Genomic DNA, 16,230 nt, shown 5'->3' with positions numbered 1-16,230 from the left:
TTCAACTTTATTCAACAAAAATTTCCCATGTATTTCAATGGGGAGACCCTTCAAATTCTCATTCAACTTACTCATTTTTAAACTCTTACTACTTCAACATACATTGACATAGAGCCACCATTCAAACTTTAAAACGAAGACAAGACATTCAACTATTCAACTTGTATTTATCTTTTCAATATCTATTATACTTTTTCTTCAGTTCCAGTTTAAGTTTCATGATGTTTTTTCACCCGTTTCAAAATTTATAATGGGTGTGTATGGGACGGAATGTTGGGGCTAGAGTGAGACAGCTCAACTGCTAGAGTGAGAGGAGCAAAAAAATTAATCTTAAAATCTTTTTTAAAACTGCTGCTGTGTCCGCAGCGTTTGCTCTACAGGTATGATTTTACCCTCAAAACGTAGCCATCGCTGTCCTCTTTCATCCAATGTGTTTACTATTGTCCTAGGTGTTATGGTTCTTTCGTAAATGTCACCAATGCACAGCCTCCTCCCTCCAACTCTTCCATAGACTCTAATGTTAAAATGGCTCAGAAGGTTCGTTTGAAAATCAGAAGAGCATGGTGTCTTTCCACTGTCACCACGTCCATATAATAAACTCCACAGGCATGAAAACTGAGAATTCAGTAGACTAGACATTGCTGTCACTCACAGTGAAAGAATTTTGTCAATACGACTTTTACTTTTCATTTGGGAACGATTTGTTTCGGCCTGACTTTTCTGTTCATTTTAAGCAGCAAAAGTGAGGCGCATGTCTGTGTACGTGTGTATGGAGCCATTGGGTGCGGTCACTATAGCAACCAGGCTCACACCTGCCTGCTTAACGAGCTCTGCCTGCCACTCTGCCAAGATTCATCTTAAGCACTTCTCTTTCAACTGCTGCTGTGTCCACAGTGTTACAGCCATCATTTTACCCTCAAATTGTCGCCATTATTGTTCTCTTTCCAACACCGTATCTTTCAAAGCTCAGGCATTTAAACTTTTTAAACTGTGTGGATCAAAGTGGAGGGATCACATTTGAGTCATTCAGTGATTCAAAGAATATGACCTTTTAATATTCATTCAGATGTTTTCTGACTCTAAATGTTCTTTTCTCATTTCTTAGGGTTTTCTAATTTACATTTAAAACATTTTCAGTTTTTTTCCAACTCCTTCTTCTGTGTAACCTTCAGCTTTTAGCAGTTCAGCACCTTTGTTTTCAGGTTAAATTCGTTTTTTTTTTTGTTTTTTTTTAATCTCATTCAATATTTTTAACTCAAAATTCAGCAATTAATTCATTTCAGTGCATACATTCAGATTCAAGCATTCACACTGCAGTTTCTTCAGAAAATGCACTTTCTAGTTATTAGTGTGAATGCTTGAAAAGCATTCACAGTATTGTTCTTCTAATCTTTATTATTATTCCATTTTTTTATTATTATTATCTATTCCGTACGTTTTTTGAAAGCCTACTCCTTCAAAACCGTTCAACTTAGAAAAACCATTCAAACACCGTTAGATTCCTATTCTTTTGGACAACACTGCTTCTATTTTTCATATTTTTAACATTTATATTTTTAATTTTATTCAACTTTATTCAACAAAAATTTATAATGTATTTCAATGGGGAGACCCTTCAAATCCTCATTCAACTTACTCATTTTTAAACTCTTACTACTTCCACATACATTGACATAGAGCCACCATTCAAACTTTAAAACGAAGACAAGACATTCAACTATTCAACTTGTATTTATCTTGTCAATATCTATTATACTTTTTCTTCAGTTCCAGTTTAAGTTTCATGATGTTTTTTCACCCGTTTCAGAGTTTATAATGGGTGTGTATGGGACGGAATGTTGGGGCTAGAGTGAGAGAGCTCAACTGCTAGAGTGAGAGGAGCAAAAAAATTAATCTTAAAATATTTTTTAAAACTGCTGCTGTGTCCACAGCGTTTGCTCTACAGCCACCATTTTACCCTCAAAACGTAGCCATCGCTGTCCTCTTTCATCCAATGTGTTTACTATTGTCCTAGGTGTTATGGTTCTTTCATAAATGTCACCAATGCACAGCCTCCTCCCTCCAACTCTTCCATAGACTCTAATGTTAAAATGGCTCAGAAGGTTCTTTTGAAAATCAGAAGAGCATGGTGTCTTTCCACTGTCACCACGTCCATACAATAAACTCCACAGGCATGAAAACTGAGAATTCAGTAGACTAGACATTGCTGTCGCTCACGGTGAAAGAATTTTGTCAATACGACTTGTACTTTTCATATGGGAACGATTTGTTTCGGCCTGACTTTTCTGTTCATTTTAAGCAGCAAAAGTGAGGCGCATGTCTGTGTACGTGTGTATGGAGCCCTTGGGTGCGGTCACTATAGCAACCAGGCTCACACCTGCCTGCTTAACGAGCTCTCTCTCTCTCTCTGCCAAGATTCATCTTAAACACTTCTCTTTCAACTGCTGCTGTGTCCACAGTGTTAAAGCCATCATTTTACCCTCAAAACGTCGCCATCGTTGTTCTTTTTCCAACATCTTGTCTTTCAAAGCTCAGAGATGTAAACTTTTTAAACTGTGTGGGTCCAAGTGGAGGGATCACATTTTAGTCATTCAGTGATTCAAAGAATATGACCTTTTAATATTCATTCAGATGTTTTCTGACTCTAAATGTTCTTTTCTCATTTCTTAGGGTTTTCTAATTTACATTTAAAACATTTTCAGTTTTTTTCCAACTCCTTCTTCTGTGTAACCTTCAGCTTTTAGCAGTTCAGCACCTTTGTTTTCAGGTTAAATTCGTGTTTTTTTTTTGTTTTTTTTTTAATCTCATTCAATATTTTTAACTCAAAATTCAGCAATTAATTCATTTCAGTGCATACATTCAGATTCAAGCATTCACACTGCAGTTTCTTCAGAAAATGCACTTTCTAGTTATTAGTGTGAATGCTTGAAAAGCATTCACAGTATTGTTATTCTAATCTTTATTAGTGTGAATGCTTGAAAAGCATTCACAGTATTGTTCTTCTAATCTTTATTATTATATTTTATTTTTCCGTACGTTTTTTGAAAGCCTACTCCTTCAAAACCGTTCAACTTAGAAAAACCATTCAAACATCGTTAGATTCCTATTATTTTGGACAACATTGCTTGTATTTTTCTCATTTTTAACATTTATATTTTTAATTTTATTCAACTTTATTCAACAAAAATTTCCCATGTATTTCAATGGGGAGACCCTTCAAATTCTCATTCAACTTACTCATTTTTAAACTCTTACTACTTCAACATACGTTCACATAGAGCCACCATTCAAACTTTAAAACGAAGACAAGACATTCAACTATTCAACTTGTATTTATCTTTTCAATATCTATTATACTTTTTCTTCAGTTCCAGTTTAAGTTTCATGATGTTTTTTCACCCGTTTCAGAGTTTATAATGGGTGTGTATGGGACGGAATGTTGGGGCTAGAGTGAGGCAGCTCAACTGCTAGAGTGAGAGGAGCAAAAAAATTAATCTTAAAATATTTTTTAAAACTGCTGCTGTGTCCGCAGCGTTTGCTCTACAGGTATGATTTTACCCTCAAAACGTAGCCATGGCTGTCCTCTTTCATCCAATGTGTTTACTATTGTACTAGGTGTTATGGTTCTTTCATAAATGTCACCAATGCACAGCCTCCTCCCTCCAACTCTTCCATAGACTCTAATGTTAAAATGGCTCAGAAGGTTCGTTTGAAAATCAGAAGAGCATGGTGTCTTTACACTGTCACCACGTCCATATAATAAACTCCACAGGCATGAAAACTGAGAATTCAGTAGACTAGAAGCTGCTGTCGCTCACGGTGAAAGAATTTTGTCAATACGACTTTTACTTTTCATTTGGGAACGATTTGTTTCGGCCTGGCTTTTCTGTTCATTTTAAGCAGCAAAAGTGAGGCGCATGTCTGTGTACGTGTGTATGGAGCCATTGGGTGCGGTCACTATAGCAACCAGGCTCACACCTGCCTGCTTAACGAGCTCTGCCTGCCACTGTGCCAAGATTCATCTTAAACACTTCTCTTTCAACTGCTGCTGTGTCCACAGTGTTACAGCCATCATTTTACCCTCAAATTGTCGCCATTATTGTTCTATTTCCAACACCGTATCTTTCAAAGCTCAGGCATTTAAACTTTTTAAACTGTGTGGATCAAAGTGGAGGGATCACATTTGAGTCATTCAGTGATTCAAAGAATATGACCTTTTAATATTCATTCAGATGTTTTCTGACTCTAAATGTTCTTTTCTCATTTCTTAGGGTTTTCTAATTTACATTTAAAACATTTTCAGTTTTTTTCCAACTCCTTCTTCTGTGTAACCTTCAGCTTTTAGCAGTTCAGCACCTTTGTTTTCAGGTTAAATTCAGGTTGTTTTTTTTTTTTTTTGTCTCATTCAAAATTTTTAACTCAAAATTCAGTAATTAATTCATTTAAGTGCATACATTCAGATTCAAGCATTCACACTGCAGTTTCTTCAGAAAATGCACTTTCTAGTTATTATTGTGTGGATGCTTTAAGCATCCACACTATTGAGTTCCTGTTTCTCTTTATTCTTTATTATTATTTTTATTATTATTATTCTAGTTGCCACTTTTTCTGCTTTCTTTGGCACTTAACTACTTCCACAATTTTTATGCTATTTTCACCGTTCAAATTTTATACTATTCTGCTATTTCTGCTAAACATCGCTATGATTTTTGCTATTTTTTGCTATTATACTTTTTAAAATATTCCACTTTTTTCCTTTAATTTGTCCCATTGAAATGAATGGAAAACTTCCAAAATTCTGCTAAATTTTGCTTGTTTTTGAAACTTAACTACTTCCTCATACTTTCGCCTAGAACAACCATTCAAACTTTAAAATGTTCACAAATTATTGGGCTATTCAGGTATGATTCAGCTTTTTCAAATGTTTTACTGTTTTACTTTTATGCCTCTTAAAGTTTTGAGTTGCAAAATTGTGATTTTTCACAAAATACATGCGTTGTTATGGTTGCTATGCTCTTGGCTTCCAGTGTGCCACTGAAGGTTTTGCAATTTTCACTTCATGTCCGAACAACTTCTTGCTACTTGCTCAATTTTCACTCAACTTCCACAAATTATACATCAAAACGTAGGTATTTTTGCTGGCTTTCAGAAAATGTCACTATCATTGTTGTGGGATTTATAGAATTTTCGCAAATCTCCTCAGACCAACACAATGTCAGAAAACTCTCCATATAAAGTGAATGGAGAGCTTGTTCAAAATCACCGCTGGATTTCTGTAATGAGAGGCATATTCGAATCGTCATATCTCCTTAACGAAGCGACTTTAAGACATGAGGCTTGTCCCCGAATATCTTCAGACACCCCTGACGCTCACAATTCAAGAATTTCTTTCTCACCTATTACCGTTCTGAAATGAGTTGGACTTGTTTGAGGGTAGGAAGTTCGTCCTTCGCTCAGATTTCTTCAGATTTAAAACTCTGGAAATGAACCACTTTTTTCTCTCGTCATAACTTTTTGTTGGATTTCCACAGAGACCTGAAAATTTCCATGATTGTTCACCAAAGCCTGCTGTCTCTTACGGTGAAAGAATGATATCGATACTCCAAATAGATTTCGAGTTACAAAGCGTTGTTTGAGGGCAAGTCAAGGCAGTTTTTGCTTCGCTCTACTCAGTTATGGTGCATTACAAGTCAAATATCTTTAATAATTCATATTTTAATGATAAATTGTAAACACTGGAAGATTCCCCCATCTCTTCTGAACAAAACGGTGTAAGAATGACCGCTCTAGCCCCTACAGTTTGGAAATTATGGTCATTTGTTTGAGGGGAGTCCTCACTATGAGAAATAGGCTGCAATAATCCTGTGCCTCTCTGTGCTGCGTGTGTAAAAAGAGGCACATGTTTTGGCGGGAAAAAGTACACAGGCTCTCTGATTGGTGGATTCAAATTCAGCAGCTCCCAGGCTGACCTAGAAACTTACTTCTCTCTCCCTGTGCATTTTTTTGCTGATTTTTTCATTTAACAAGTATATTTGAGGGACCCTCAGCATGTTCAGCATTTTTTCAGCTGTCCATTTTGCTTTTCCAATTTTTCTGTTTAACTTATTACTATTGTGCTAAATAATACTATTTCTGCTATTTTATAAGATTTGTGCCTAATATAGTATTTCTGCTAAATTACAATATTTCTGCTTTTTATACTATTTGTGCTAAAACATAGTATTTCTACTAAATGTAGTATTTATGCTTAATCATACTATTTCTGCTTTTTATGGGATTTGTGCCTAATATAGTATTTCTGCTTTTTATAGGATTTTTGCTCAAACATAGTATTTCTACTAAATGTAGTGTTTATGCTTAATCATCCTATTTCTTCTTTTTATAGGATTTGTGCTTAATATAGTATTTCTGCTAAATTATAGTATTTATTATTTTTATAGGATTTGTGCCAAACATAGTATTTCTGCTAAATTATAGTATTTCTGCTTTTTATACTATTTGTGCCTAATATAGTATTTCTGCTTTTTATAGGATTTGTGCCTAATATAGTATTTCTGCTTTTTATAGGATTTGTACCTAATATAGTATTTTTGCTTTTTATAGGATTTGTGCTTAATATAGTATTTCTGCTAAATTATAGTATTTCTGCTTTTTATAGTATTTGTGCTAAAACATAGTATTTCTACTAAATGTAGTATTTATGCTTAATCATAGTATTTCTATATATTTCTGCCAGGTCCCCAGGCAGCCAATCCTCTGTGAGGACTGAGAAATTCAAATTTTCAAATCAGGGCCTGCACGGCTTCCCAGCCAATCATATATGTGTCCTGAGGCATTCAAATTTGCATATTGGGGCCTTCATGGCTTCTAAGCCAGCCAATCATATCTGAGGGCTGAGGAATTCAAATCCACAAATCAGGAACTGCACAGCTTCCCAGCCAGCCAATCATGTATGTGGGCTCCAGGTATTCAAATTTGCATATTGGGGAATTCGTGGCTTCTAAGTCAACAAGTCATCCATGTCATATATCTCTAAAAATTCATATTTTAATGATAAATTGTCAACACTTGAAGATTCCCCCATCTCTTCTGAACAAAACGGTGTAAGAATGACCACTCTAGCCCCTATGGTTAGGAAATTATGGTCATTTGTTTGAGGGGAATCCTCACTATGTGAAATAAACTGAAAGAAGCAGGTCTATGTCTCTGTGCTGCGTGTGTAAAAAGATGCACCTATTTGGCGGGAAAACGTAAACAGCCTCTCTGATTGGTGGATTCAAATTCAGCAGCTCCCAGGCTGACCTAGAAACTTAGTCCTCTCTCCCTGTGTGTGTGTGTGTGTGTGTGTGTGTGTGTGTGTGTGTGTGTGTTTAGTGGGAGAGAGAGGACCCTGCCCTTATTTGACAGCATGTCATTGTAGGATTTAAATTGAACATAGTTAGACTGGTTGACTGGATTAGAGCCTGTGTTTGTGTGTCCCTCTGTGCATTTGTGTTTCAATAAGTTATTACTATTCTGCTAAATCATAGTATTTCTGGTACTTTTCGGTACTTGTGCTAAACACAGTATTTCTGCTAAATTATAGTATTTCTGCTTTTTATAGGATTTGTGCCTAACATAGTATTTCTGCTAAATTATAGTATTTCTGCTTTTTATAGGATTTGTGCCTAACATAGTATTTCTGCTAAATTATAGTATTTCTGCTTTTTATACTATTTGTTCTAAATTATAGTATTTCTGCTTTTTATAGGATTTGTGCTTAATATAGTATTTCTGCTAAATTATAGTTTTTCTTCTTTTTATAATATTTGTGCTAAAACATAGTATTTCTACTAAATGTAGTATTTATGCTTAATAATAGTATTTCTATATATTTCTGCCAGGTCCCCAGGCAGCCAATCCTCTGTGAGGACTGAGACATTCAAATTTTCAAATCAGGGCCTGCACAGTTTCCCAGCCAATCAAATAAGTGTCCTGAGGCATTCAAATTTGCATATTGGGGCCTTCGTGGCTTCTAAGCCAGCCAATCATATCTGAGGGCTGAGGAATTCAAATCCACAAATCAGGGCCTGCACAGCTTCCCAGCCAGCCAATCACATATGTGGTCTCAGGCATTCAAATTTGCATATTGGGGAATTCGTGGCTTCTAAGTCAACAAGTCATCCATGTCATATATCTCTAAAAATTCATATTTTAATATTAAATTGCCAACACTTGAAGATTCCCCCATCTCTTCTGAACAAAACGGTGTAAGAATGACCGTTCTAGCCCCTACGGTTAGGAAATTATGGTCATTTGTTTGAGGGGAGTCGTCACTATGAGAAATAGACTGCAAAAATCCTGTGTCTCTCTGTGCTGCTGCGTGTGTAAACAGATGCACCTGTTTTGGTGGGGAAAAGTGCACAGCCTCTCTGATTGGTGGATTCAAATTCACCAGCTCCCAGGCTGACCTAGAAACTTACTTCTCTCTCCCTGTGTGTGTGTGTGTGTGTGTGTGTGTGACAGAGAGAGAGAGAGAGAGAGAGAGAGAGAGAGAAAGGCTTTTAATGGGATGATCTCATTCTAAGATTTAAATTCAATATATTTAGACTGGTTGACTGAATTGGATCTTGTGTGTGTGTCTCTCTGTGCATGTGTGTTTCCTCATGTGTACATATTTGTGATTGTGTGGCTGTAATAAATTTTTTTGCAGATTTTTGTCATTTAACAAGTATATTTGAGGGACCCTCAGCATGTTCAGCATTTTTTCAGCTGTCCATTTTGCTTTTCCAATTTTTCTGTTTAACTTATTACTATTGTGCTAAATCATACTATTTCTGCTATTTTATAAGATTTGTGCTTAATATACTATTTCTGCTTTTATAGGATTTGTGCTTAATATAGTATTTCTGCTAAATGTAGTATTTCTGATTAATTATAGTTTTTCTACTAAATCATAGTACAGTATTTCTGCTTTTTATGGGATTTGTGCTAAAACAAAGTATTTCTACTAAATGTAGTATTTGTGCTTATTCATACCATTTCTGCTTTTTATAGGATTTGTGCTTAATATAGTATTTCTGCCAAATGATAGTATTTCTGTCAAATTATAGTATTTGTGCTAAAACATAGTATTAATTTAAAATTACAATATTCATAGTTCATCACAGTGTCTCTGGTAAATCACAGTATTTCTGCTATGTTGTACTATTTTTCTAAATCATAGTGTTTCTGTAATGTTTAAGTATTTTTGGCTAAATATATTCTTTCTGTTATCTTATACTATTTCTCCTAAATTCTTGTATTTTTGAGAAGTTATCATGTTTCTGGTAAGTTACAATATTTCTGCGAAGTTCTGCTATGCTATTGTATTTCTGCCAAGTATTATGTTTCCTCTAAGATATTGCAGTTCTGCTAAGTTATTCCATTTTAGCAAACTTCTTTTGCTTCTGCAAAGTTTTTACAATTTCTGCAACTTTTCAGCTTTTTCAGCTAGTTTTTGCATACAGCTTCAGCTTTAAGCATCCACACTGCATTTTCGCAGGAAATGCAAATTTTTCTAGTTATATTTTATTTTTCCGTACGTTTTTTGAAAGCCTACTCCTTCAAAACCGTTCAACTTAGAAAAACCATTCAAACACCGTTAGATTCCTATTCTTTTGGACAACATTGCTTCTATTTTTCTCATTTTTAACATTTATATTTTTAATTTTATTCAACTTTATTCAACAAAAATTTATAATGTATTTCAATGGGGAGACCCTTCAAATCCTCATTCAACTTACTCATTTTTAAACTCTTACTACTTCCACATACATTGACATAGAGCCACCATTCAAACTTTAAAACGAAGACAAGACATTCAACTATTCAACTTGTATTTATCTTTTCAATATCTATTATACTTTTTCTTCAGTTCCAGTTTAAGTTTCATGATGTTTTTTCACCCGTTTCAGAGTTTATAATGGGTGTGTATGGGACGGAATGTTGGGGCTAGAGTGAGGCAGCTCAACTGCTAGAGTGAGAGGAGCAAAAAAATTAATCTTAAAATCTTTTTTAAAACTGCTGCTGTGTCCGCAGCGTTTGCTCTACAGGTATGATTTTACCCTCAAAACGTAGCCATCGCTGTCCTCTTTCATCCAATGTGTTTACTATTGTCCTAGGTGTTATGGTTCTTTCGTAAATGTCACCAATGCGCAGCCTCCTCCCTCCAACTCTTCCATAGACTCTAATGTTAAAATGGCTCAGAAGGTTCGTTTGAAAATCAGAAGAGCATGGTGTCTTTCCACTGTCACCACGTCCATATAATAAGCTCCACAGGCATGAAAACTGAGAATTAGGTAGACTAGACATGGCTGTCGCTCACGGTGAAAGAATTTTGTCAGTACGACATGTACTTTTCATTTGGGAACGATTTGTTTCGGCCTGACTTTTCTGTTCATTTTAAGCAGCAAAAGTGAGGCGCATGTCTGTGTCGTGTGTATGGAGCCATTGGGTGCGGTCACTATAGCAACCAGGCTCACACCTGCCTGCTTAACGAGCTCTGCCTGCCACTCTGCCAAGATTCATCTTAAACACTTCTCTTTCAACTGCTGCTGTGTCCACAGTGTTAAAGCCATCATTTTACCCTCAAAACGTCGCCATCGTTGTTCTCTTTCCAACATCTTGTCTTTCAAAGCTCAGACATTTAAACTTTTTAAACTGTGTGGATCCAAGTGGAGGGATCACATTTGAGTCATTCAGTGATTCAAAGAATATGACCTTTTAATATTCATTCAGATGTTTTCTGACTCTAAATGTTCTTTTCTCATTTCTTAGGTTTTTCTAATTTACAATTAAAACATTTTCAGCTTTTTTCCAACTTCTTCTTCTGTGTAACCTTCAGCTTTTAGCAGTTCAGCACCTTTGTTTTCAGGTTAAATTCGTTTTTTTTTTTGTTGTTTTTTTTAAATCTCATTCAATATTTTTAACTCAAAATTCAGCAATTAATTCATTTCAGTCCATACATTCAGATTCAAGCATTCACACTGCAGTTTCTTCAGAAAATGCACTTTCTAGTTATTATTATATATTCCGTACGTTTTTTGGCATCTAACTCCTTCGAAACCGTTCAACTTAGAAAAACCATTCAAACACCGTTAGATTCCTATTCTTTTGGACATGACTGCTTCTATTTTTCTCATTTTTAACATTTATATTTTTAATTTTATTCAACTTTATTCAACAAAAATTTCCCATGTATTTCAATGGGGAGACCCTTCAAATTCTCATTCAACTTACTCATTTTTAAACCCTTACTACTTCAACATACGTTCACATAGAGCCACCATTCAAACTTTAAAACGAAGACAAGACATTCAACTATTCAACTTGTATTTGTCTTTTCAATATCTGTTATACTTTTTCTTCAGTTCCAGTTTAAGTTTCATGATGTTTTTTCACCCGTTTCAGAGTTTATAATGGGTGTGTATGGGACGGAATGTTGGGGCTAGAGTGAGGCAGCTCAACTGCTAGAGTGAGAGGAGCAAAAAAATTAATCTTAAAATCTTTTTTAAAACTGCTGCTGTGTCCGCAGCGTTTGCTCTACAGGTATGATTTTACCCTCAAAACGTAGCCATGGCTGTCCTCTTTCATCCAATGTGTTTACTATTGTACTAGGTGTTATGGTTCTTTCATAAATGTCACCAATGCACAGCCTCCTCCCTCCAACTCTTCCATAGACTCTAATGTTAAAATGGCTCAGAAGGTTCGTTTGAAAATCAGAAGAGCATGGTGTCTTTCCACTGTCACCACGTCCATATAATAAGCTCCACAGGCATGAAAACTGAGAATTAGGTAGACTAGACATTGCTGTCGCTCACGGTGAAAGAATTTTGTCAATACGACTTTTACTTTTCATTTGGGAGCAATTTGTTTCGGCCTGACTTTTCTGTTCATTTTAAGCAGCAAAAGTGAGGTGCATGTCTGTGTGCGTGTGTATGGAGCCATTGGGTGCGGTCACTATAGCAACCAGGCTCACACCTGCCTGCTTAACGAGCTCTGCCTGCCACTGTGCCAAGATTCATCTTAAACACTTCTCTTTCAACTGCTGCTGTGTCCACAGTGTTACAGCCATCATTTTACCCTCAAATTGTCGCCATTATTGTTCTCTTTCCAACACCGTATCTTTCAAAGCTCAGGCATTTAAACTTTTTAAACTGTGTGGATCAAAGTGGAGGGATCACATTTGAGTCATTCAGTGATTCAAAGAATATGACCTTTTAATATTCATTCAGATGTTTTCTGACTCTAAATGTTCTTTTCTCATTTCTTAGGGTTTTCTAATTTACATTTAAAACATTTTCAGTTTTTTTCCAACTTCTTCTTCTGTGTAACCTTCAGCTTTTAGCAGTTCAGCACCTTTGTTTTCAGGTTAAATTCGGTTTTTTTTTTTTTTTGGTTTTTTTTTTTTATCTCATTCAATATTTTTAACTCAAAATTCAGTAATTAATTCATTTCAGTGCATACATTCAGATTCAAGCATTCACACTGCAGTTTCTTCAGAAAATGCACTTTCTAGTTGGTAATGTCACAAGAAAAACAATGATGTGCTTGGTTTCAACGTAACTTTATTCTTTCATGAGTTATTTACAGTGGGGCAAAAAAGTATTTAGTCAGCCACCGATTGTGCAAGTTCCCCCACCTAAAATGATGACAGAGGTCAGTAATTTGCACCAGAGGTACACGTCAACTGTGAGAGACAGAATGTGAAAAAAAAATCCATGAATCCACATGGTAGGATTTGTAAAGAATTTATTCGTAAATCAGGGTGGAAAATAAGTATTTGGTCAATAACAAAAATACAACTCAATACTTTGTAACATAACCTTTGTTGGCAATAACAGAGGTCAAACGTTTACTATAGGTCTTTACCAGGTTTGCACACACAGTAGCTGGTATTTTGGCCCATTCCTCCATGCAGATCTTCTCGAGAGCAGTGATGTTTTGGGGCTGTCGCCGAGCAACACGGACTTTCAACTCCCGCCACAGATTTTCTATGGGGTTGAGGTCTGGAGACTGGCTAGGCCACTCCAGGACTTTCAAATGCTTCTTACGGAGCCACTCCTTTGTTGCCCGGGCGGTGTGTTTTGGATCATTGTCATGTTGGAAGACCCAGCCTCGTTTCATCTTCAAAGTTCTCACTGATGGAAGGAGGTTTTGGCTCAAAATCTCACGATACATGGCCCCATTCATTCTGTCCTTAACACGGATCAGTCGTCCTGTCCCCTTGGCAGAAAAACAGCCCCATAGCATGATGTTTCCACCCCCATGCTTCACAGTAGGTATGGTGTTCTTGGGATGCAACTCAGTATTCTTCTTCCTCCAAACACGACGAGTTGAGTTTATACCAAAAAGTTCTACTTTGGTTTCATCTGACCACATGACATTCTCCCAATCCTCTGCTGTATCATCCATGTGCTCTCTGGCAAACTTCAGACGGGCCTGGACATGCACTGGCTTCAGCAGCGGAACACGTCTGGCACTGCGGGATTTGATTCCCTGCCGTTGTAGTGTGTTACTGATGGTGACCTTTGTTACTTTGGTCCCAGCTCTCTGCAGGTCATTCACCAGGTCCCCCCGTGTGGTTCTGGGATCTTTGCTCACCGTTCTCATGATCATTTTGACCCCACGGGATGAGATCTTGCGTGGAGCCCCAGATCGAGGGAGATTATCAGTGGTCTTGTATGTCTTCCATTTTCTGATGATTGCTCCCACAGTTGATTTCTTCACACAAAGCTGCTTGCCTATTGTAGATTCACTCTTCCCAGTCTGGTGCAGGTCTACAATACTTTTCCTGGTGTCCTTCGAAAGCTCTTTGGTCTTGGCCATGGCGGAGTTTGGAGTCTGACTGTTTGAGGCTGTGGACAGGTGTCTTTTATACAGATGATGAGTTCAAACAGGTGCCATTCATACAGGTAACGAGTGGGGGACAGAAAAGCTTCTTACAGAAGACGTTACAGGTCTGTGAGAGCCAGAGATTTTCCTTGTTTGAGGTGACCAAATACTTATTTTCCACCCTGATTTACGAATAAATTCTTTACAAATCCTACCATGTGGATTCATGGATTTTTTTTTCACATTCTGTCTCTCACAGTTGAAGTGTACCTCTGGTGCAAATTACTGACCTCTGTCATCATTTTAAGTGGGGGAACTTGCACAATCGGTGGCTGACTAAATACTTCTTTGCCCCACTGTACAAGTTTCTCTTTGTTCACAGCCATTGACATGTCGAGGTTAACACGTGAGGAGCAGATCAAAATTGTGTTGATATCTGGTGAATGCAGTAACCGGGTCACTGCAGCAGATTTCAATGCAAGACACCCTACGAGATCACCCATCTCCCATGCTACAGTCAGCAAACTGCTTGCTAAGTTTCGTGAAACTGGTTCAGTGTTGGATTTGCCAAAATGTGGACGCAAGAAAACTTTCAATAATGAAGAAACATCAGTGGCTGTCCTAGCTTCATTCAGCAAGAGCCCACAGCGTAGCACTCGCCGCATGTCACTGGAGAGTGGCATTAGTCGAACATCCCCTCGGCAGATATTAGCTACTCACAAATGGCACCCTTACAAACTTCAGCTACTGCAGCATCTCAACGAGGATGACCCAGATCGGCGCACAGAATTTGCAGAATGGGCAAAACAAAAATTGTCACCATTTTTGGAAAAAACGAGGACAATTTCTGTTTCCTTTTTTATTTTATTGTAGTTTTGTTTTTAGTTTTGACAGACTCAGTACATTTAACTTTGTCATAAACTTTTTCTTTTATGAGCCTTTAAGATTAGTTGAGTGGCCGCATGATTTTTCATTGCTCAACTAGTGTGATGAAATCAGTTTTTCTACTTTTTTTTGGCCTCACTGTAGATGTTTAAGATGCTGTAATTCTTAATGTTTGTGATTTATTAAAGGCTACATATTCTGTTTTGAGGCTGGACAATATGCGAGGTTTTTATTTATTTCACTGTAACATCCCTAAAACACCATTTTTAAAGATATGTTCTTGTATTGTATTTTTATTTTCTGAAGTAATATACCCACTGAGACCCAGCTTTATTTCTTCAAGCAACGCCCTCTACTCATGTTGTCTCTGTGTATCTCCCTCTTCAGAGTCTTCACTTAGATCACAACCTTGACACCTAAAATTCCAAATACTCGAGTTTAGTTATGAGGAGCAGTTAGAACAAGGAAACCAAGCCTTTCTTAACAATGGTACTCTTCTGCATCCAAGTACCAAACTCAAATTTGTTATATTGCAGAGTGTCAGAAATAGTCAAATACAAAATGTGTCCTTCCAGCGCAGAATTTGATAATGTAGCTGTGGCCCTGATAACAAAGTATCCGTGTTTAAAGGACCAAGGTTCAGTCACCGGCTATTAAAGATGGAAAGTCAGCCTGAAATACAAAATAGCAAACTAGACTAAGGAACATCGGCTGCCAAAAGCTGACCATTAAATCAGTGAAAGAAGGGCAGCCGAACCACAGACCCCATACCGTGGATTTTTTTTTTTAATGTAGCAGGTAAAACCAAACGTTTTTTGAATACAGCCTTTCACAGATGACGGCCTTTGCCACAAGTACACAAGTTTGATTTATAACGAACCTTTTTGGAAAGTTTGCATGCATCCTGCTGCTGGGGGGGAAATATTACCGATGACTATTTATTGGCAGGCGCTGAAACAAACAACTTATCATCATGCTTTTCATTCTGACATTTACTCGCTAGTCCCAAAGTTGGATTGTTATCACCATGGATGAAAGCTTAGAGGTGAGTGTTTTTTCTGTTTAATCATTTTATTTATAACCACATTTAAAAACAACACAGGTTGACCAAAGTGCTGTACAGACTACAAAACGCAGCTCAAACAAAGACAAAGAACAAAGAGTAAAAATGTGTTTTCAAGCTGGTTTTAAAAAATGTCAAGTGTTGGAGAGAACCTAATTTCAAGAGGCAGACTGTTCCAAAGTTTAGGCGCAGCAATCACAAAGGCCCAGTCTCCTCTGTTGTAAAAGTAGCTCAAAAAATAAAGAAAAACTCTACCTCACAAAACCAAAATACCTCATCCGAGGATGAAATTTTTTAATGTGTATGAAATTCTTTGCACGGGTTACAAGCATTAAGAAATACTAATATTGATTAGAGGGGTTGTTTTTATGTGTGACGTTTTGTTGACTCCTTCTTATTTTGTGAAAAACAAGGCAGTTTCTCACAGT

This window comes from Aulonocara stuartgranti, assembly GCF_965226115.1.
Source record: "Aulonocara stuartgranti genome assembly, chromosome: 22".
NCBI classification, from domain to species: Eukaryota; Metazoa; Chordata; class Actinopteri; order Cichliformes; family Cichlidae; genus Aulonocara; species Aulonocara stuartgranti.
Note: the sequence above shows the minus strand (reverse complement) of the source record.